Raw genomic sequence first — 25,127 nt, 5'->3', positions numbered from 1 at the left:
ATGTGTGTACATATGTTTAAATTATTTATATGTATGGTTAATTCAGTCTACATAATTAAATATAAATAGATTATGGTACATCTTTCCACATTTCAGCTTTAGCATCTTCACACACTATTGCAATATTTGGATATCATATGGTGCAAAACAATTTATACCTAAGCAAACGTTTCCTCGAAATGTAAGATGGTGATGGGGAAATAGGCATAAGAGCTGGAAAATCCAAAAGCATCTTGGAAAGATCAAATGAACTTTGGCAATTTTTAGGCATTATTGAATTTTGCTAAACTCTAAGTAAGTGTTGTTAAGTATTTTCTATTTATTTTGTACCCATGTGTTATAAGGAAAATGTCACCCATATGTGTTTAATTTGATTTTACTTCATCTGAGAATAATATAATTGTTGAGGAGTTATTTAATGTCCAGTACAGTTTTTGAGTTTTAGAAAGCCTTTCTTCTCCCTCTGAACAAGCAAGTGGTGTTTTGCCAGCACAGAACAGAGCTTGAACAGGGGGCAGATTGAGTTTGGTTCTAAACTTAAAGCACACAAATTTGAGTGACTGCCAAGCCTGCTCAAATGTGTTTTCTCCAATCTTCTTAAAGTGCATGAAGATTTCAAAGAAAAAATTGTAAAGGCTTTCATTGTGAGTTTTTTCTTTCCGTTGGATATTTCCTGAATTGAAAATCACATATTGAATATAAGATTGATATATATTGTATCATGTCCTGATCTCAGTATATTTTACTTTAGTATATTTCCCAAAAATTCTACCGTGCAGCATTTCTAAGCCTATGCAGTTTCCTTTATTTAGGTATAGAATTGATTATTCCTGACCATTTTGCTCTTGAAATTAATCTACCTTCAATAATCAAAGAAGAAACAAGTGGATAAGGTAAATACTATATAAAAAGAATATATAATCAATGAAATTCCTAATTTCTGATCACAACAAAGAGTTTAAGATAATTCACAAGAGTCTTGAAGGGGGATGGGAAAGTATCAGTAAAATCAACAGATTGATCCAGACATATGGAAAGCATGGAAGGCGACTGAGAGTGGGAGAAGGGAGAAAAAGGACATGCAAAACAAGGTGCCATGTAGATCAGTTCACTCACTGCCAATAAACTGAAAAACATGTCATGGAGAATTTACCATTTAAATGGGATGATATTTAAATAATTCCCTTTGTTCTTGCTTTTTAGACTTCTCTATAATTCATAAAACAGCATGAATTATTTTGTATATCTCTATTCCTTTTAAACAACTTTTTTTCACCTAATTTCAAATCTGTCTTTTGCATTGCAGCTAAACTATGCTAAGAAATATTGAGGAGGCTCAAAGAGGACGAAAGAGTTAACATCTTCATAAATAAATTTTTAATTATGAAAAAAAGCTTGTATTTTGGATCATGCTGAGAGGTGGGATTTTATTTCTAGATTTCATTTATTAGTGATCATTTTAACTGATTAAGAATCAGTTGTCTATTTCATCTCTGCAATTCCGAGCGTTTGTTGCTTTCACACTTCACTTATTTTTTTTTTTCCTTTCAGGATGAAACCCAGTGTGTTGAAGATGATTTCTCTATAGGTTTTGCTTCAGTCTTAGGTGAATTATTGATATATCTATATTACTAGTATTTGGAATCCATATTCTGGTTCAGAATTTTGAAAACATTACCTAGCTTTTAATTTATCAAAAGAGGAAGGTTATAAAATCAGCTTTTAATTTGTGCTATTTGACTGAGTCATAAGTACAAACTTGGAATATTGTCCCAGTCAGTTCAAGTCAGCCAACAGCTTTTTAATGGTCACTTTAGCAAAGAATGTGATGTCATTTCTCACACATTTAAGAATTATATCCCTATATTGGTACGGAAGGTACATTGCATAAATATTTAATATAAGCTACCATATTTTTGAAAGTGGATAAAAATCAGGGTCATTGAACAAGTTTGCCAGAAATCAAATCAAACTAAGAAATACCTAGTTGGCACCTACCAGTCCTTGGCAGCATAGCTAGGTGAGCAGCCACTGTTTTCAGCTACCGCACTTCAAGTGCTATTTACATCCATTTGTGATACAGGCAGATTTATCTTCTGTTTGCCTAGGTTTCCTCATCTATAAAATTAGACAATTGTAGTGAAACCTAAACCTACAAACTAAGATTGTTGTGAGAATTAAATGAGCTAATGCTTAGATTCCAGTGGGGCACGGAGGGAGAGGGGAGAGGAAAAGGGTTAAGAGGGGAAGGCTGCTGCAGAAAGGGTTGGGGACCTGGTGGGGGTATCTGGCACAGCAGGGGTCCCCTGAAGTGAGACTGTGCTCCTTGGGTAGTCAGAGGGGACAGGACGGGTGGGACCAGCAAGCGAGCCTACTCACCCTCAACGTGACTACGCCCTCCTAACCAGTCCTGCATGGCCACGGGTGCCCCTTGTTGAAGTCAGCACTCCCCCAACTGATTTATAATCAATGGATAAAGTGGGGGGAATGTAGAATAATTCCAAATGCAGATGTCAGAATCTCTTCAGTCATGAGGGAGGAAGCCTTAGTGAAAATGTGGACATGAACTCCAACAGATATTTTGTCTGTCAAATATATTTGTAAGTCAGTATAAGAGTTAGCTCCTCGGAAACAAAGCAGTCCCTTAAGAGAAAATGTTGCAGCACAACTGGGATTAAGCCCTTCAAAGAATTCTTCTAGGAGAAACCAAAACTCTGCCATTGAATTTCCTCATATTATTGAAACAAGCAGGTAATGATTCCTGTGTCATCCTGAAACAAGACTTGAGAGGAGAGATTCTTTTTTTTTTACACTGTTTATTTGTTTGTTTGTTTTGACATTCAACATTATTTTATATTAATAGCAGGCGTACAACATACTTGTTACATATTTATAATGAAATGATTTCCCTGACTAGTCTAGTACCCACCTGGCACTATGTATAGTTATTACCATATAATTGACTATATTCTCTATGCTTTAAATCTCCATGACTATTTTGTAACAACCAATTTGTACTTCTTAATCCCTTCACCTTTTTACCTTGCCCTTCGACTTCCCTCCCACCTATCACCCCAATAGATCTACCACCCATCTGACACCAGATATACTTATTACAATATTATTGACTACATCTTACATCCCCATGACTACTGTGTAACAACCAATTTGTACTTCTTAATCCCTTCCCCTTTCTTATCCCTAGTCCCCCTCCCATCTGGCAACCATCAAAATGTTCTCTATAGCTATGAGTTTGTTTCTGTTTTATTTGTTTCTTTATTTTGTTCTTTAGATTCCACAAATAATCAAAATCACATTGCATCTGTCTTTCTCTGTCTGACATACTCCACACAGCACAATACCCTCCAGGTCCATCCATGCCACTGCAGATGGCAAGAACCCATTCCCATCCATTGCTGAGCAATATTCCATTGTACATATGGACCACCTCCTCTTTATCTATTCATCCGTTGATTGATACCCAGGCTGCCTCCATATCTTGACCACTGTAAACAATGCTGCAATGAACATATGGAAGCACACGTCCCCTCAAAGTAGTCTTTTGGGTGTCTTCTGATAAATACACAGAAGTGGGATTGCTGGGACCTTCCTTGTCTCCTGTTATAGCCTGTGTTTTAAAGTATTTTGTCTGGATAAGTACTGCCACACCAGGTTGGTTAGTTAGTTAGTTAGTTAGTTAGTTTCCATTTTCACAAAATATCCTTTTCCCATCCTTTTACTTTTAGTCAGTGTGGGCCTTTTGATCTGAAGTGAGGCTCTTAGAGGCAGCATACGTAAGAGTCTTATTTTCTTATCCATTCAGCCACCCTATCTTTTGATTGAGGCATTTAATCCATTTACATTTAAAGTAATTTTTGATAGATATGTAGTTATTGCCTTTTATTATTCATATTTTTGGTCTTTTTTGTTTTCTTCTACTTCTTAAAGAAGCTCCTCTAACATTTCATGTAATACTGATTTGGTGGTGATGAACTCCTTTAACTTTGCTTGTCTGGGAAGCTTTTTATCTGTCCTTCTGTTCTAAATAATAGAGTTGCTGGGTAGATTAATCTTGGTTGTAGGTCCCTCTTTCTCATCACTTTGAATATTCCATGCCAATCCCTCTGGCCTACAGAGTTTTTGTTGAGAAATCAGCTGATAGTCTTATAGGAGCTCCCTTGCGAATAACTAACTGCTTTTCTCTTGTAGCTTTTAATATTCTCTTTGTCTTTAATCTTTGGCACTTTAATTATGATGTGTCTTGGTGTGAGTTTCTTTGGGTTCATCTTTCTTGGGACTCTCTGTACTTCCTGGGCTTGTATATTTATTTACTTCACCAGGTTAGGGAATTTTTTTCATCATTATTTCTCAAGTAGGTTTTCAATTCCTTGCGCTCTCTCTTCTCCTTCTGATATCCCTATGATGCAAATGTTGGTACAGTTGATGTTCCACAGGACCCTTAAACTATCCTCATTTTTTTGGGATTCTTTTTCCTTTTTGCTGTTCTGTTTGGGGGGTTTATGCTACCTTATTTTCTAAATCGCTGATTCAATCCTCTGCTACATCTAATCTACTGTTGATTCCCTCTCCCCGAGATCATTTAGCATCCTAATAATAAATGTTTAGAACTCTGTGTCTGGTACACTTGCTTGTCTCTATTTTATTTAGTTCTTTTTCTGGAGCTTTGTTCTGCTCTTTCATTTGGGACATGTTTCTTTGTCTCCCCATTTTTTTGCCTCTCTGTATTTGTTTCTGTGTATTAGGTAGGGCTGCTATGTCTCCTGATCTTAGTAGAGTGGCCTTACATAGTAGCTGTCCTGTGGGACGAACGAGTGCAGTCTCCCTGGTCACTAGAGCCAGGTGCTGTAGGTGTATCACTTGTATGGGTTTTGTGTGCCCTCTTATTGTAGTTGAACCTTGGTTGCTGTTTGCACATCAATGGGAGGGACTGGCCCTCAGGCTGCTTGGTTGTGAGGACTGACTGTAACCACAGTGGAGGAGCTGTGGTGCAAGGGTTGACCCTACAGAGCAAGATCTGTCTCCACAAGGCTCTGGTGCCTTCCCAGTCTGCCCTTTCGATGTATCATCCTTAGAGGTGGCCAGGTGATATTCCACCTTGATCTGAAGCTGGCCACTAGGTGTAATAGCCCTGGGACCCCCTGGAAGGGGACCCACTGCAGGTCAAGTTTAGCTGCAGCCTGTGTTCTGCCTGAAGCCACAAAGCAATCCACAGATGGTCACCACCTGAATTGGACTTAGAGGTGGCTTCAGAGGCCAATCTTCACATGGAGGTTGGCTGTCACTAGTATGGACATAGGGCTGCTCAACCAGAGGTACAGGACATGCTGAAGCCAGATGCTGCTTGTTTGGGTTTTGTGAACCTTTGAGAGATTTTATGAAAGTCAGCAGCATGAGCTAAAACAAGTTGTTTTTATGGAAAAGCCACTGGAAGTGGCTTGGGTGTGCCCAAAAGTTGGGTAGGGCAGAGTCTCCAGGAATCACTAGGGCAGGGAAGATGAAAGGTGATAGCCAGTTTACTGAGACACAGAAATGGTATCTGCCTGCATCTGCATGCAGGAAGGGAAGGTTCATCAAAGAAACAATGGTTTCTGCCAGCTCCTTTCTCTGGGAGAAAGCTGACCCTCCAGCCCTCACCCTGAGGCCAGACAACTCAGTTCCCCCCTGTATGTCCCTGGCACCTTTTGAGCCCCTGCCCCAGTGTTGGAGCTCAGAGCCAATGAGTCTGTCAGCAAGTAAGTCCATGTGTGGGCCCTTGAGGAGGAGTGCCTGGGACTCCAGTCACCCTCCATCTCATTCAGCCACAATCTCCACTGGTTTTCATACTCAGAAATTATAGGGACTTCTGTCCCAGGCACTGGAAACTTGGGCTGGGTAGCCAGGTGTGGAGCTGGAATCCCCTGCTCCTCCATTGGGGACCTCCACAGCCAAGATATCTCTCCCAATTTTTAATGATCACATGCAGGTATAGGACTAGCCCTTCCATGTCTCTTCCCCTTCTACCTGTCTCGAAGTGGCTTCTTTTGTATGTCAGTAGTTGTAGGGCTTTGGTTCAGCTAAACTGAACGATTATGGTTGTTCTGTAGTTTAGTTGTAATTGATGTGGTCCTGAGAGGAGGTGAGCACAGTGTTTACCTGCTCCACCAACTTGATCAGAAATCTGTGAGAAGAGATTCTTACTCTGGACATGATCTGTGGGATGGGAAGTAGAAACATTCCTGTTCTACAAAGACACAAAGTTTATTGATAAAAAGTTTGGTAGAACTAGAAGTGGACTTCAAAAGAGATAGAGGCAATATGAGGTAAGCTCCATACATAATAAGGGCAGCATTTCCAGCAGAACTGTAGGAAGTAGCTCTCTGAGACAGAGGTTGCAGGATACTGTGGACTTGTATTTTCCCCTGAGAACTTACAACAAGCAGTCGAAGACTCTCTTTTATAATAAAATAAAAATATAGCTTTCTGAATTAGTGTTTGAGAAATGCCCTTTTCCTGCTGGCTCAGATTTAGGCCCCAAATAGCATTTGATTTGACAGCATACAGCCCCTGTAAGCCCACATTCAACATTTTTTGACAAATTTGATCCATCCTTGGTTTCTACAGAAGATGAAGAAGATAAGCTTAGAGAGAGAAGGTGGCTTAGTATTGAAGAAGGGGTTGAACCCCTACCAATGGACAAATACATACGAGGTCTGACAATTATGTTTGTGAACTTGTTGCAATTATGTTGCTAAACTTTTTTGGTATCATATGGAAAATTTATTATGAATTTTACCAACTGTACAGTTAACCAAATTTGCTACTTGGAAGTGCTGAAAAGGCCAGATGAAAAAGTTAGACAACCTGAGCTTTTCGCCAATGCATCACGACAATGCACCAGCTCCCATGGCACTGTCTGTGAGGGAGTTTTTAGCCAGTAAACAAATAACTGTATTGGAACACCCTCCCTACTCACCTGACCTGGCCCCCAATGGCTTCTTTCTTTACCTGAAGATAGAGGAAATATTGAAAAGAAGACATTTTGATGACATTTAGGACATCAAGGGTAATACGACGACAACTCTGATGACCATTCCAGAAAATGTTCCAAAATTGCTTTGAAGGGTGGACTAGTTACTGGTCCACCATAGCTTCCTAAGGGGAGTATTTCAATGGTGACTATAGCGATATTCAGCAATGAGGCATGCAGCACTTTTTCTAGGATGAATTTGTGAACTTAATTGTCCTTCCTAGTACATTTGAAGCCACTGCACAGGTTAATCTGTAATATAAACTGGAACCAAAGACAGCTCCTGGAATGAATGAAATGAGGGCAATTCTGCAATTCCACAAGCTAGTTGTGGCTCAGAAGAGTGTACAGCCACACTGTGTTTGCCGTCATGTAGACAGAAGCAATGTCAGGTATCTAGGAAGAGCCATGCCCATGTTAATAGACAAGGAGCCTGGAAAGTCCATACATAAATTGATTACATATACTGCCTTGTGCCTTATTTGCTTCAGAACACAGGTAATCCCTGTTCCTGGGGTGTGATGGACTGTTATGAAGCAGAAGCCCTTCTTGAAGGGAAACCTGAAGGCACATTTTCGCTCAGAGACTCTGCACAAGAGGATTATCTCTTTTCTGTGAGCTTCTGTTACTAAAATAGGTCTCTGCATGCCCAAATTAAATAGTGGACCACAACTTTAGTTTTGATACTCACAACCCATGTGTATTTCCCTCCTACACAGTAATAGGCCTTTTGGAATATTATAAAGATACCAGGTCTTCCATGTGTTTTGAACTATTGCTTCCTATCTCACTAAATAGGACTTGAGCCTTTTAGCCTGCAATATATCTGCCATGTAGTAATATGCAGATGTACTACATACAATGGAATTGATGGGCTCCCTTTACCATCAGTGTTATAGGATTTTTCAAGAGTATTATTATAAATATAAAATTAGAGTTCACTGGTTAGAAGGAAAACCAGTCAAGGCAAAGTAAACTCTCCTGTCCCCAAAGGTCATTAACTAGATCTGTTTTTATGTGCATTAGACAGTATACCTATAGCAAGCACATACATCAGTGTTAAGTTTCTTTTTAATACAGTATATAAGCTTAGTGTTACTATCTGTCAAATGTGGTGTGCTGTTACTCAGAAAAATGTGGTGCCTATTGAGACAACAGAGGATAGAACTACAGGTGTTCAGTAAGGCTACAGAAATATTTTGTCAATTTAGCTAACCACTTGGTTTTCAATGGCTGTGGTAATTGAGTGAGGCAACCCTGGGGCATTTGCTATGAAGAATTCTATATCTTACTGAGGAACAAATATTAATATCTGATGAGTATTTCAACAGTGTGACTAATGTTTGAAATTATTTTTTTCAAGAATTTTTCTATAAACTTCAAAAAAGTAGTGATGTTTATAGTTACTATAAATCAAGCTTTGAAAATCCAAAATAAAGACTGCCTTCCTTTTAGAAAAAAAGAGTGCAATTTTCTGGCCACAGGGCATAGTGTATTTCAGTGAAGTGTTTATATCATTTATAGTCAGTCTCCTTTTCTCTTCTGCAAAACATACTGTTAAGGAACCCAGGTTTTCAACACAGAAGTACTTAAAATTCCAGACTTATAAAGATGGTAGAAGAATTTTATTTAAAGGCCTTGGGTATCAATTTTTTTTATAAGTACTTTAACTTAAAACACTTTGGAAATAACTGCTGCAACGTAGTCCTGTGTGTGATTTTTAAAGTTGATGTGCAGTTTAATTGTTGATTCAATGTTGGATCTTTTCCTATGCTCATGATGAATTTGTGAATCATAAAAAAAAAAAAAATGACACTAGAAGATGCCTAAACAAGTCAAATAATAATAATAACTACAATGGTTGCTGATGTTGAGATTATTTTTAAACTGTAATAATTTGGATGGCAATATTCATCTCTTTGTTGTAAACTCTCATAGTTGAATTGCTTAAGTACAATTTATAGAATTTCAGTGCAATTCATTTTTAATGGAAAATCTGAAACCTAAATTACAGATTTAAAAGCTACTGTACAACCACTGTATCTGTAAATAACTTTACTTAGCATATTTTTGTCACTTAGAATAGTGTGTAATACTATTTGAGTGAGCTATTTTGGAAGTAATATCAAGTTGTAGTGTTTGCTTCTTACTATCGAACTGAATTTACAGTTTGGTCCTAGACATTTTGCACTAAAGTAATGGAATCCATTCTTGTGTCTCTTTGTTAATGTGCTCTGTACCACTGGCGAGTGCGCCTTCGTTTCCTTACCTGCTGCTACAGAAAGTTATTTTACATCCTGATGACTATTGCCAGGGCAACAGAAAAGAAAAGCTATATTTGTATGCAACACTAAACCTTTGTCTGCTAATGTATATTTCTGCTTACTGTGCCTTTTTAGGGCTGCTTTTTGTGCTAATAAAGTATGTTTGATGTTCTCCTTGTAAAGTAAAATAAAATACTTAGAACAATGCCTGGTACACAGAGCAAGAGTTCAATTCTTGTTAGCTATTATGTAGCAAATTTTCCCCATAGAATTCTGCAAATATAATTGTTCAGTGACCTTCCTCATGCTTTGCTGTGAACCCAAACAATCTTTGATGAGTAGCTATTTAAATTTTAGTTATTCAGACTTAAAGTATTTGGTAGATTTCGCAGGCTGTTCCTTCCAGTATGTCAACCCAGCACACATACTATCTTGCAGATTCATTTTTCTACTCAGCATCTTTGGTCCTCAAGATTCACATCCTCTACCTCAGCATCAGGCGTCCTTTTCTTATGAAAGCCTTCCTCTAGCACGGGGGTGTCCAAACTTTTTTCAACGGTTTTCACCAAGGGCCACATGTGGTACAATACACAAACAGCCGGGCCACTCACTCGAGGTGAAGTACGTATTGCCTCACATGGTTTATTTAAGTAAGCTAAATATATTTTTGGAATTTGCTGCGGGCCAATTAACAATGGGTAATGGGCCGCAGTTGGCCCACGGGCCACAGTTTGGACACCCCTGCATCTAGCACAAACTCTATCAGTTAGTAGAGAAGTGTGTTTAATCTCCCACAATGACTGTAGATTTGTCTATTTCACCTTTACATTCTGCCATCTTTCACTCCATATATTTTGAGGCTATTTTATGTCATAGCATTTACCATTTTTACATCTTTCTGGTGAATTAGACCATCTTTGAATTATTTAGAGATATCTTCCAAGCTGTTTTTCTTTTAGTCTTTTATATCTTTGTCTCTTGCTCAGCCCATTAATTAATAGCAAAACAATTATATAAGATTGGGTACTATCATGGGCTCTGTTTAAATTGTATGCACCATAGAGAGCTCTATGCTGCGTATTTTTAAGTATGCCATTATATTTCTGGATGGTCAAATTGGCAAAGTATTGTGTTTTATGGTTATTTTATCAGAATTGACTTGTAACATTTCAACTAGCCTTTTCATTCATGCATTTGACATTTATTAAGTATATTCCATGTGCTAGACCTCAGCTAGGTAAGAAACACAAAAAAGGAATACTCTGGGTCCTCAGCTTGATTATAACCCAGTCATGTAGAAGAATTCAAGTGTCATTTTCCTAGGATTATATCATTATTCATTCTGATTATTATGGTGAATATTATTTTTGTGTGTATAGTTTTTTTTATAATTTCGGAACTTTTAGGATAACCAGAGTCCAGTTTTATAAAAATAAGGCTAGGACTAATTTTAGGTGCTTTAAGCAAGTCTCTGGAAAGATTTCTGTATAAAATAAGGAAGTATAGAAATCACTGGCAAAAGTTATGTGGCTCAGTCAGAACATGAGAGAGCCTGAAACTCTTTTGCAAAGCCCTCATTCCTCTTGCTCTTACAGCAATGTGGGCACTATCCAGACATTACAGACACATGAAACTGTCTTTAAGTTGTTACTTTATATAATGTACACTCTTCACTAAGTTGTAAAACAAGGGCTGAAGCAAAGTCTCACTGATAAATGGATTATGAGCCCTTATCATTGCATGGGTTTCTCCATACATCCATTTCTAATTTAATTTAATTGCTAACCTTCATTTCATTCTCTTTTAGAATCTAGTAGGTTTGTCTGTATTGAGAAAAGACATTGAAATGAGGAAATCAAAGAAGATTTAACAAGACCAGCTCTGGAAAGAAAAGGACTCTGTGTCCTCAGTGAGTTGGAGCCAAGCATAAGGAGAAATGTGTCTTTCTTGCCACATTCCACTTATAAAATGCTTTCTATGACATGCAGGTCTATCAACTTCTAATTGAACAATGTAATATATTTTGCGGTATAAAATCTAAATTTCAACAAAGCTAAATGACTTAATTAGGCTGGAGCGGGAACCAGGATTCCACAACCTAATCCTCCCACTCAATCATTGCAAACCCGCCCCAAACTGGAAGATAGAGCTTCTTAGAATAAAAACCAGGAATTGAGTTATAATTAGGAATCTACTCTAAACAGAAGTAAAGGAAATGGATGTGTTACTGACACAAATATTTCTAAAAATTTATGTAACTAAAAAGTGTTCTAAACATAGTTTATAATAGTAACTTTCCTTATAGCAAATGATTCTTATAATCAGAAACTGATTTTTTAAAACCACTAGATTATTTATTTTAAAAATATACTGTAACAGATCAATATAAATAATACTTTGTAAATATTCAATACTTATTAAGCACCAAGTACAGTCTTAAATGTATTTCATGAACTATCTCATTAGACATCATAATAGCCTTTGAAGGGTTATCATTGTTCCCACTTTCCAGATGAAGTAAATGAAACTCAGAGAGGGTACACAAATTGTCTAGAATCATTGTTACTAGGAGGTCAAGGTGTGACTTGAATGCATGGAATCTACTTCCAGGACCTCAATCACAATGGGTGTTTGCCCACAGGATGCTAGCCCATAACCCACCTGTGCCCACAGCCCCCACAGGTTCCTCATCACCTCCACTGCTTGCACCTGTCTGAGCCACTCCCTTCTCTGGCCTGAATGACTCAGACTCTCTTCATTGGCTCCCTATTTCAATGTTGCCCAGAACATAAACACTCTTCTCTACAGCAAGCAGCGCAGTCTTTTTGGAACATAAATCCTATCATGTTTCTCCCTTCTCAGAATCTTCAGTGGCTTCTCATCACACTCACACCTACATTCCTCTCCTTGATCCAGAAGATCCAACAAGACCTGGCTCCTGTCCCTCTTTCCAACCTCATTTCCTGCTCCAATCATGCTAGACTTCCTGCTACTTCCTAAATAAGTCTTGTTCATTTTCTCTTAGGGCCTTTGCTGCTTACTATTGCCTCTGCCTGAAATATCTGTCCAATGATATTCAATAGGACTTATTCTCTAATTTCATTTGGGTCACTGCTCATGTCACTTTCTCCAGGAGGCCTTTGCTTCCCACTAGGAAACTATGTAAAGTGTATCTTCACCCTGTTCCATCACTGGCTGTTTCCTTACCCTGCTCTTGTTTTCATCATTGAATTCAATATTACCTGATATTATTTTATTGTCAGTTGTTGATTTGTTTATCATTTTACCATTAAAAAGTAAAACACATGAGAACAGAGACTTTGTATCATTCATTATATTATATTTCCAAGACCTAGAAGAGTGCCTGGAAAATACTGAGACTCAATAAATATGAATTGAATGAAATGCTTAATTAAAGAGTTAAATATCCTTAGGATAGATATTAAGAAAGAGTAATCACTACCAGATTAAAGGGCATAACATATAAAGGTCATTGATATATGTTGCAATTTTATTTCCAAGAAATTTGTGTGATGAACATTATATCACATTTGAATTGTCAAAAACATTAAAGAACCTGACAAAGGAGAGCATCCCAAATGAAGAATGATAGCTAAAGGTGTATAACTCATAGACAAATTAGTGTCTAGCGTCCTCTCTGGAATTTGTTTTCAATGTGACTAATGGGTGAAATTAATTAGCAAATTTAAAAATCTTACTAAACCGGTAGCCTTGCAGTAGGGGAATGACCATTAAAATATGGTGCTTGAGTCATTACTCACTGATTCCTTCCATTTTCCCAATCTATGATCCTAATCTCGGCTTGGAACTCAAGTCTAGAGGAGGGAAACAAATGACAGAAATGTTTTTTTGACTTTGGAAATATTTTGACTGAGTTTGTATAAATTAAACTAGTAAAGTTTATTAATAAGATATCTAAGCTAGTGTTTCTACAGAATTATGGCATCATTTTCACTTGGGAGTTTAATGTTAAATGAGTTGGCTAATTTCTTTCTTTCTTTCTTTCTTTCTTTTTTTTTTTTAACTTTGCAAGGCCTCAGAACATATATTCCACCCTGAATTTAAATATGGTCTCCTAGATGCATGATATTTGTTCTCTAAGAATAAGTTCCAATGTCAATCTTTTATGAAAAATATTATAGCAAGTGTTATATGGAATTCCTGCCAGGAATAAAATAATTCTTTTTAATTAAGCATCCCAACATGCAAAAATAGAAGGAAAAAAAACTATTTATCATCAGAAAAACCAGTGTCAGAAAAACTGCTGTTCAATTTCTAAAAGATGGAAAATAGTCTTAAATGTTTTGACAGAGAACAAAATTCACAAACAAATGGAAAATTTGTGAATAACAACAGAATTTGGAGAAATGTTACAACCCAAAAATGTTCACCAGCTGCTTAGAGATCAAAATTCTAGTGTTTCTTGTGGATCATTTAGTTCTATACCACAGTAATTACAAGAATCAATAGCAAATGGGAGCATAAAAAGAGTTAGTGTATTAGTTAGAGTAAGCTGAAGTGATATTTAGCTAAAGGATTCCAAAATATATCATGCTGGAAAATAATGCACATGAAGATTTTTTTTTACTTATGTAACAATCCAAGAAAGAGTTCTTGGTCAATGGGCAGCTCACTGCCACATGGTGATTCAAAGATCCAGGTTTCTTCCATATCGTGAGTCAGGAACCTCCTTGTCTGCATTCAGATGACCAAAGGAGAAAGAGAACCTGGACTTCTCACACCCACTTCAGCAACCTTAGTCTGGGCAGGGCACATTTCTCTTCCTCTCACATGTCATTCCACTGTTGAAAAATATTCACTTGACCACATCTGGTAACAAAAAGTGCTGATAAATGCAATGCTTTGCTGGCCAACCACATCCCAGTGACCACTATTTACCGAGAAAGAGGAAAACAGATTTAGTGACCAAAAGCCATCTCTGTAAAAGATATACACTATTTAATATTAACATCCATCAGAATCTCAATGAAAGGAGTTATATATCTATGATGTGGTAGAGATTGCTAGTTATCTGCCAAGTCATTTTCCCTTTCTTCTATTATATTAGGGCCCTTGCATTTTACGCAAGTACATGGTCACTTACATTAAAGATCCATTTCCTAAACTCCCTTATATTTAACTGTGATCGTATTGCTAAGTTCTGGCCAAAGGGAGGAGCATAGAAGTAGAGTGTACTATTTCTGAGTCATACCCTTAAAGGGAAGAAGGATACTCTCTCTTTCACATTCATTTAACTTCCTGCTAACTGGAATGTGATCAGCCAAATGACCTGATAAACCATCTGAGACTATGTAAATGAGAGTAAAACTCTTGGTATCATGGAGCAAAAAGATTCAAGGGGGCCTGTCTTTTGACGATATACCACCCTACTTATGCCCAGATAGTTAAATGAGAGAGAAATACACTTTTATCTTGGGTAAGCCACTCTTTTTTCATAAATCTCCATTACAGATGCAAAACCGATAACTAATACGTATGGCAAACAATATGGAATTCTGTTCAACCCTAGTTTAACGTTTAAAATGTCATAAAAAGGAATGAAAGAAAAGAACTCAGCCAAAAATAGAAAATATAAATGTATTGATTCCAGCTATATGACATAAATTGAACTAGATATTAATGGCCTTTTTCATTAAATGTGTGGCTATTGAAGGTGAAATAATAATAAAAAATAATCACCATCTCTGCTCAAGAGCTAAATTCATCCTTACGGTGTTTATAAAAAATGTTCCTCGGGTTATTTAGACAATTGCCTGGAAATGTTCTGAAGGGTTTCTCTGTATTCCTCTAGAACATAATGTGGTAGTATTTGCCAAAAGAAGGATATTTACCTCATCAGACCAAAGCAGACTTCAGGTACCATTTATCATGTGTAATTATTCACTTCACAGACACACGTGAGCATGCACAATCTAGGTTACCTGTTAGATCTAATGCTCATGTGAACAACATCAAAAGTAAAACTCCCAATCAAGTAAAGAGCACAGCTTCAATTCTGAATTTGGGATTGTTGTAAGAGATGACAAGCACTGTTGTTATTCAGGGTTGCGTGTGGTGCACTAGCAACAGATAAAGGGATTTCCACTGATGGCCAAGAGAATGTAAAATGAAGGGTCAAGGTAGGCTAAGCTCAGAGATAGGGGACAAAAAGGTTGGGAAGCAAAGGCCTAAACAGAAAATTCCCTCTGACTTTTGAAGAGTATGTTTATCAGGCATGTGTATGTGTGTATGTGTGTGTGTGTGTGTGTGTGTGTGTGTGTGTGTGTGTGCGCGCGCATGTGTGTATACATCAAAGGGCTGAAACTGCTTAAAGGAGAAACTACAACATAACCACCATTCCAGGCCCCTGATTACCCAGTGGTCAGGCCTCTCATCATCTTAAAAGAGCCACACATCCATGCACGTTTAAGCTTTTCTGAAGCTTTCCTAAACAAAATATTACTAGATGGTTACAGGTTATGAAGTTAAAATTAATATTATTGAAACAATCATTTCCAAGCAGCAAGCAGGCCTCCACATGATGGTTCATGTATGGGGACTCATCTCCAGTCTCTGACTCTCCAGTTGTCTGAGTCCACAGAAATGATGGTCTCTTCATCAACAGCCACTTTACCCTTAGGGGCTCTTACTCATTAACACATGCCCTTTCCCTCTGGAGGACTGAGAGGTTGTTGGTGACAGTACACCCTAGTTTCCTGCCTATATAAATCACCCACTGATTATTTTTTTCTTTATTATAAACTAAGCAAATTGATCCAGTCACATCTAAAAGGAGGAATACACGAGGTCTGACACTTAAGTTCTCGAACTTGCCACCGTGTACTTACATTGGCAGCATTGTACAAACAGCTCAGTAAGATTTCATAACCTTTGTATATCAGTGTCTCGCAGCTGTGTTCATGTCAATATGTGGCAGTGTCTTGCTAAGTGGCATTGATTATTGTCATTCCATGTTTTTGTGTGCTGTCACGAGAAAGTCTGTGCTTGAATTAGAGCAATGAACAAACATGAAATTTCTTGTTAAGCTTGGCAAGAGTGGAAGTGAAATCAGGGACATATTAGTCCAAGTTTATGGAGATAATGCCATGAAGAAAATGGCAGTGTACAAATGGATTAAACATTTTTCTGAGGGGAGAGAATGCATCACTGATGAAGAGGTCAGGGTGGCCAGTAACAAGCAGAACTGACAAAAGCATTATAAAAATTCATCAAGTTGTGCATCAAAATCATTGGCTGACTGTGAGAAGCATAGAAAATCAAGTAAACATCGATAGAAAAAGTTAGGAAAATCTTAGCTGAAAATCTTGGCATGAAAAAGTGTGTGCAAAAATTGTCCCAAAGGAACTCACTGATGAACAAAAGCAAAGGAGAGTCGAAGTTTGCCAAGACCTTTTGGAGAGACAAGACGATGTTTTGGGCCATGTTATCACTGGTGATGAAACACGGGTGTACCTATATGACCCTGAAACAAAGCGTCAAAGTGCATAATGGAATCAGCCAATTCTCCACGAAAATAAAAGTTCCATCAGTCCAAATCAAGAGTCAAAACAATATGTTGCTAAACTTCTTTGATATCAGAGGGATTATTTATTACGGATTTGTACCAACTGGACAAACAGTTAACCAAGTTTACTATTTGGAAGTGCTGAAAAGACTGCGTGAAAAAGTTAGGCGAAAACGGCATGAAATTTTCACCAATTCATGGCTCTTGCATCACAACAATGCACCAGTTCACATGGCACTGTCTGTGAGGGAGTTTTTAGCCAGTAAACAAATAACTGTATTTGAACACCCTCTCTCCTCACCTGATATGACTTCTTTCTTTACCCAAAGATAAAGAAAATATTGAAAGGAAGACATTTTCATGACATTCAGGACATCAAGTGTAATACAACGACAGCTCTGATGGACATTCCAGAAAAAGAGTTCCAAATTGCTTTGAAGGGTGGACTAGGCACTGGCATCAGTGCATAGCTTCCCAAGGAAAGTACTTCGAAGGTGACCATAGTGATATTCAGCAGTGAGGTATATAGCACTTTTTCTAGGATGAGTTCATGAACTTGATTGTCAGACCTCATATTTTTATGTCTTAATTTACAGACAGAATATAACATATGATCATACAACATTATACAACAATCCTAATTCATATAAGGTCCAATGTTTGTGTTCACATATCCAGAGGGTGCTAAAAAAAGTATACATATTATAAGAAAGGAAAAAACTGCATTAAAATTGTAATAATATATACCGATAACAAAAGATTAATACAAGTCACGTTTGACTTCTGCAGTTACAAGAGGTGCTCAAAGCGGTTACCATCGGCTTAATTTTAATACAGCTTTTCCTTTCTTAAAACATGCTTACATTTTTTGGCACTCTCTGTATATATGGACATAAGCATATATATATATATATATATATATATATATATATATATATATATATATATATATCTTATGTGGTAAATTCTATTGTCATCCCATTGTTCAGACAGGACTTGAGCCTGTCTATTAGGAGCCATGTTTTCCACCACAGTGCTATATTGCCTCCCAACTCTTTCTCCTATGAGCTGTGTGGCTCTGAACTCTTCACTTGCCAGGTAAAATGAGAATAATAACAACATCTACTCAATAATGTTATCAAGATAATTTGAAGCTAATCCTAAAAGATTTGAGAACATAATTTAAAGCTAACCCTAAAAGATTCGATAAACGTCATCTAAAAAAATACTAGTTTATGCAAACCAATCCATTTGGTTATTATCAAGTTATCATTGAATAGTAACTAACACCATATAGGCTTCTATGTATGACAAGGATGCTCTCAAACTGTGTCAAATCATGAAATTGGGTATGATTGAAAAGACACCAAGACAGTAGATACTGTCAAGGAATCATTGTTGATTTGGGGTGTGATAATAGCACTATAATTATCTAAGAAAGTGTTTTTTTCTTAAGATGCATACTAAAGTATACTGAGTATGACATGATATGCTTTAAAATTCTTCAGCATTAAGCCAAAAGAAAGGCATAGATGAAAAGAACATATAAAAGGATTACGGTTATGAAGTTGGGTGATGAGTACATGAATGTTTATCATATAGTGCATATTTGATTTTTTTCAAAATAAAATATTAAAATAATTTTTTAAAAAGAGCACCATAAAAAATTGCAGAGCTGACTCTTCAAATTCCCTTCAGTAGAGTGCCATATTTTTGGGTCATGGGCTCTGCAGGGGAGCCTCAGGAATGGGAGTAGAGGGGGCAGGGCAGAGTTCTTGGTTCTTTGTCCACTTGCAACCAGAATTGTTCAACTTTTGCCTCTTATCTCTAACGGAAAACCATGTAAGAGTTCATTTACATAGGAAGATGAGGAAGGCATTGTACAACTGATTCAGCCTCCTTGCTCTTCCTTTTTGGCACTTTCGGATCATGAGCCCTCCCACACTTTTGAATCTCTTGGTATCAAATTGTATCACATACTACCTTCCATTTCACTTTTATCTATCAACTCCAAATCATTTCCCTTCATTTCCAGGAGATTTTAGCTCTTAGTTCACTGTCATTTTCACCATCACCAATCTGCTTAATTTTTGGTAACTTTAACCCCATGTATAAATGATGCTTCCCACCTCCTGGCCTCTCAGTTTCTCAAGTTCTCTCCTCCAATTATTCTGTTATTCACCTTACCTCAGTTGCTCCCTCCCAGAGTTTAAGTCAAAAGCCTTCCCATAAGCCAATTCATGAATAATGCCCTCTGAGTACTACCTGCTATCACCCCCAGTACTCCCACCGTATCCACCATCCTATGTGCGGGGAAGTGTTGGCCTTTTCCACTATCTTTCATGATGTTGATGTCTTCATTCTCTTCTTTTTCTAATTTACATTCCAGGGTCAGTTATTTTAATACATCTCATAGATATGCCCCAACTCTCTTGACTCACTTCATTATATTTGTTTGGCAAAACCACCCCAGTAAACCCAACACAGTGTCTACTTGATCCATGCATCCATGTAGCAGAGCATGTCTGGAGAAACACACACAGCCATGCTGACTCAGCTCCCATTGAATTCAAGAACACCAATCTCAAGTGGGGCCTCCAGCTACAGGTTTACTAACAGTCTCCTGGATCATGTACTCTTCATACTCTAGAACACCATTAGCCTTCATCTTATGCCTCAGTCTTCAAATACCTCCTTGCTTGCCTCACTCTCAGTTGATGACTTTGCTATCGACTTTACTGAGAAAATTCAAGCAATCTACAGAGAACCTCCAGAGATTATCTACCAGGTTTTTGCGTCTACCCAGAACCTATGAATATGACTTTATTTGGAAATATTTGGATCTTTGCAGATGTAAGTTAAGATGAGGTCATATTACATAAAGGTGGTCCTTAAATCCAATATAATTAGTGTTCTTATTAAGAGGACAAGAGACACAGAGGAGGTACACACAGAGAATGCCATGTGACCATGGAAAATGGAGTGATGAATCTATATGCCAATGAAGACCAAGAACTGCCAGCAACCAGCAGAAACTAGGAGAGAGACTCTCCTTCAACCTGTCAGAAGAAGTCCACCTTGCTGACACCTTGATTTCAGACTTCTGGTTTCTGGAACTATGAGATAATAAAATTCCATTATTTTCAGCTGCAGTTTGTGGTATTTTGTTATGGTGGCCCCAGGAAAGACACATAAACTCCATTCATCCACTCATTTTTCTTCACAGACCTTTCCTTCCCACGTTTTAACACAAATAAACCCTCCACACTCCTACGTAAAGCCAATCCCTCTTCTTGTCAACTTGATCTTAGCTCCTCTCACTTACTCAGGAACATCACTTATATCTCTCCTTTTCTCATCATCCACATTTGTTTTTAATTTCTTTTGGATAATTGCCAGTGGCATATAAACATCCTGTTATTTCTCTAATCTTAAAAACAAAATAATAAAACAAAATAAAATCTTCATTTGTCCCTACTTTCCCTGCAAGCCCCCATCACTTTTATTTGCTCCCGTTTGCAGCAAAACTCCTCCAAACTGCTTTCTATACCCCTCTGTCTCACCTACCTCTCTTCCATTCTCTCTGTTTCATTCACATTAGGCTTTTGCCATTCATGAAACTCTACTTGCCAAAGTCACCAATGACTCCAATGTGCTTAACCAATGATTTATTCTCAGTCTTCATCTTATTGGATCAATAAGCACCTGACACAACTGTTACCCTCTCTTCTTTAACAATACTCTCTTCATTTTGCTTTTAGGACCCCACATTGTCTCATTTTCCTTCTTTGTCACCAATGGTTTTTTTCAGTTCCCTTTAGTAGTTCCTCCTGCTCCCAAATCCTTAACTTTGGAATACTCCCAGGAAAATGCCCTTTAATCCTCTTTCCTTTCTATTCTCAACCCCATACTGATTGCACAGATTTAAATATTCTCTATACCAATAACTTCTAAATGTACCTTTCCAGCCAAGACCTTTCTCCTGCACTCCAGACTCATAGCAACTGCCTATTTGATATCTCCACTAGGATGTCTAACATATACATTAAATTAACATGTCCAAACTGAGCTGCTGGTCTTCTCCCTTGTCCCAAACCAGCTCTACCCACAGTCTTTCCCACATTAAAGGACAATAATTCCCTCCTTCTAGTTGCTCAAATCAAAAGTTAGAATTGAGTTTTGCATCTCTCACATCCCGCTTTAATACTTCATTCTTCTGCCTCTACCTTCACAGAAGGTACATCAAAATTCTGGCTGCCTGCATTACCTCTGTCATTACCATACAGGTTTTCAACACCTCCATCTCTCCCTTGGAGAGGCAACTGCCCATTACAGGTCTTGCATCTGCCCTTGCCCCACCACCTGCAACCAACAATGCAGTGGTCTCAACAACACAATGTTTCCCCATTTTACTGAGTATAAGACAACGCTCTTACAATGACCTCTAAGGCATCATGCTCTGTCACTGGTTATCTTTCTGGCCTTCCCTTCTACCTATCACTCCACCCCTATGTGCAGTTCAACACAATGGACTCCTTTCTTGTACATACTGGGCTCAACACTCCACAAGGTTTTTGCTCTAGCTCTTTTCCTTACCTAAGACATCCTTCTCCAAAAAAGCTCCATGGCTAATCCTTTCATGTCCTTCAAGTCTTTATTCAAATCTCACCTTTCCTACAAAGCCCATATCGGCTCCCCTACTTAATGCTGCAAGCAGTTTTTCACTCTCCCCCAAAGCTCTTGATTTCCCTTCATGCTCTACTCTTTCTTTTTATCCATACTTATCTTCTTCTCACATACTATATGATTTAGTTATTTATTATTTTTATTGATTATGCTCTGTCTCCCTGCACTAGATGTCAAGCTACTTGAAGGAATTGTCTTTGTCTGCTATGCTCATCATGTATCCCAGGCACCTAGAATAGAGCCTGGTTCACAGTGAACATTCAAGCAACACTTGTTCTCTAGGAAAGTCAGTGTGATGGAGTCTAGGTGGCAGCTCCATCACTGAACTGGCTGAATCTAAGGTTACATGATCTAATTCTAAGGTAATGGGTATATTGCCTATCCTTCCATAATATCTCCATAAATATAATCACAGGCAATTTGAGTTTAAATGAGTTTAGGATTTTCATACTTATTAAGTACGTGAAATGCAGCTAAGCTCTGTTGTCAATTAAATGTGGAATCACATATCTTAACTGATAGTCCATCTGCGGGTAGCATTGGCAACCTCTTATGACAATAGATTGGTCTAATAAAAATGCCATTTGTACTTGAAGGTGGACCAAGGGAGCACCATCATCATGGTTAAAAACACATTTTGAATCTCCTTTAATACACAGAAAAAAAAATAGGTGATGAAATCCACAAAGTATTGCAGCACACAACATGGTTAAAATATTTTATCTCAGAAAAAAATTAATCGTCTAAGTCAAATGTTGGCAATAGTCATTCAAATTGGAATCAATGAAGAACCCACAGGACACCTAGCTTTGAGCAATATTATTTTCTAGTGTTTATGCCTCTACTTGTAATCATTTATTGCAACAAAACCTGTGACTCAAATATATGTGGTGATTGATATGTCAGGATATTTAACTAGTCACTGTTCTATGAGTTGAAATAAGCCAAATGGTGGGGAAGGGAAGTTAGAAAAAATAGTAAAAGGACAAAATTTCATGTTGTGACTCATTAGGGAAATTCAACCTTATGAAAAGTAATGAACTGTTTGTCACTACAATGGGTCTCAGATCCTACAAAGAATGTCTATGCTAAACCCAAAAGTGAGGTGCATGTGTGCTGAAAGTAACATTTTTTAAAATGTTCTCAGTGTTCTGTCATTTCCCTGGTTTATCCAGGAAGGCAGACATTCAAAAAAAGAGAAGTATATCTTCAGGTATGTATTAAATGTAAATCTTATTTCAAGTATCTTGCTACTTTCAACAACCTGAATATAATAATAAGTGTAGTGGGAGGCCCTGAGCTTTGTTATTAGAACTAACAATGGAGCTGACAATGGTCAATATGAAGATATCACTATTCAAAGTGTATTTCCCATGAAAGGATCTGTGAAGCACTTCTAGGAGGCCTTTAAAAAACAAACAAACAAACAAACAAAATATATATATATATATCACATATTTATGTATGTATTATATATAAATAGATAGGTTTCTAGGAGGCTTTATAATACATATCATATATGTCATATGCCGTGTGTATATATATACACATATATATACATATATGTGTGTATATATATATATATATATATATGTATATACATATACATACATATATGGTGCCAAAAAAAGTATACACATTTTAAGAAAGAAAAACATTGTATTAAAATTGTAATAATATATACCGATAACAAAAGATGAATACAAGTCACGTTTGACATCTGCAATTACAAGAGGTGCTCAAAGGGGTTACCATCAGCGTCCAGACACTTCTGATTACGACAAACTACTGCTTGAGCAATGTTGACCAAGTGTACATTTTTTTGGCACCCCCGGTATGTGTGTGTGTGTGTGTGTGTGTGTGTGTGTGTGTGTGTGTGTGTGTGTGTGTGTGTGTATATATATATATATATATATATATATATATATATATATATATATGCCATTGAGTATAATTGCTTCAAATATTGTGAAGGGTGAACATCCTTTTGTGACAAAACTCATCTGGGTAATTACTTAATCTGAACACTTTTACACTGTAATGTAGAGTGAGTACTTGAAAATTAAAATGCTATTTTTCCAATAATTTTTCAATGAGACAATGTCATTCAAATATGGAATGCACCAGACATTCCTACTTCACATTTTTGGAGATAGTATCAAACATTGTAATGACAAGCAAACAGGCCTATGTTACATAAGTGCAATGGAATAATTACGAACTGCTGCAAGAAGTAATTCTGTGTGTTTTTCACTTTGATTGTGTTACAATTCTTATAGGCCATATGTTATCTCTCATTAGAAACTTCACTTCAGGTCAGATGTTGCCACACCAAATAATGCTATCCATCCATTGTCCTTTAAAAAAGTAAAATCTATTTGTAAGACTGAAACAGATACGAACTTATACTAATAATTAATTGTTCCATATGCAGCACTGAAGTAAGATGTTGCATTGACCCAGAGACAGAAGGCATCTGCCTCCTCTCTCTAACTCTCCTTACATATTCTTCAATGTTTGTGCAAAACATTAGAGGTGATCCAGATCTCGGAGTTGCAAATATCTTTCTGTATGGTATATCATCCAACATCATCCAGAAGAATCTGACAAAATTGGCTATGTCAAAGCTTAAATTCATTCATTTAAAAAAACATATATTGATCTACTGCTACAGGCCAGGCAATATATTAGAAACTAGTCGTAAAGCAGGAAATAAGATAAATGTGGTTCTCAGCATTTAAAGTTCAGTAGGGAATAAACATCCAATCAATACTGATTGACTGAATGAATGAATCGATGCAATTTAAGTGCTCAATGAGTATTATGAAGAAAAAGTGCAGGTTGTGACCGAGTCTGGAGGAGTGAGGTTCTGTGAACACTCACTGTCATGGCCACTCTTAATGGCCCCATCGCTCCTTCTGGTATTTTCCCCCAACTACATATAGAACAAATGTTGAAAGAGTTGTAAGTGTGATTACTCAATGTCATTTAAGCAAAACAATGTGTAACAAAACCAGTTTTAGCATAGGATAATTGATATAAACAGGAGTTAGGTTCCTATGACATATGACCGACATTTTTTAAAAAAATGGTATTGAACAAAATGATGTTATATGAGGGCATGCTGTATCGGAGGTGGCTCACATAGAATCCACTGCTCCCAAATTTTGCTGCTGTCTGAAGTCTGATTGTCTTTATCTAGCAACCTAGGAATGCTCATAGAATAGAAAAAGAGAGAAGCTGCCATATGTATCCATGAATTAGGATCCAGAACACATCACATGATTTTGGAACCCTATACATAGCTCTTATGCAATGACAGAAATCATCCCACCTCTTTCATAAGTTCTTATCGGATGACTCTAAGCTGCTTGCCCCCATGGATGGTCAGCACTGTGTAACATATAGCTCATCTGTATAGCCTCTTCTCACTGTTTTGTTCTGTGTAGCTTTGCCTCCCAAACTAAACAGAAACTCCCGATAGGAGGGATATTAATTGTTACCACTTGTCTCCTAAGGAGTTATCAAATACTTCACAACTAGTAAAGAAATATTTACAAATTGATTGGTTTCTATAAAAACAGCCACTCCTACAACCTACTTT

At 37.3% G+C, this 25,127-nt stretch overlaps 1 pseudogene; it reads left to right on the top strand.

The window, feature by feature from the left end:
- Window positions 1–2,469: 2,469 nt before the first annotated feature.
- On the top strand, window positions 2,470–8,002 carry LOC109435022 (suppressor of cytokine signaling 5; annotated as a pseudogene).
- The last annotated feature ends 17,125 nt before the right edge of the window (window positions 8,003–25,127 follow it).

The sequence above is a fragment of the Rhinolophus sinicus genome, linkage group LG14, assembly GCF_036562045.2.
Source record: "Rhinolophus sinicus isolate RSC01 linkage group LG14, ASM3656204v1, whole genome shotgun sequence".
Lineage (NCBI taxonomy): Eukaryota > Metazoa > Chordata > Mammalia > Chiroptera > Rhinolophidae > Rhinolophus > Rhinolophus sinicus.
Note: the sequence above shows the minus strand (reverse complement) of the source record. Positions and strands in the feature narration are given on the sequence as shown.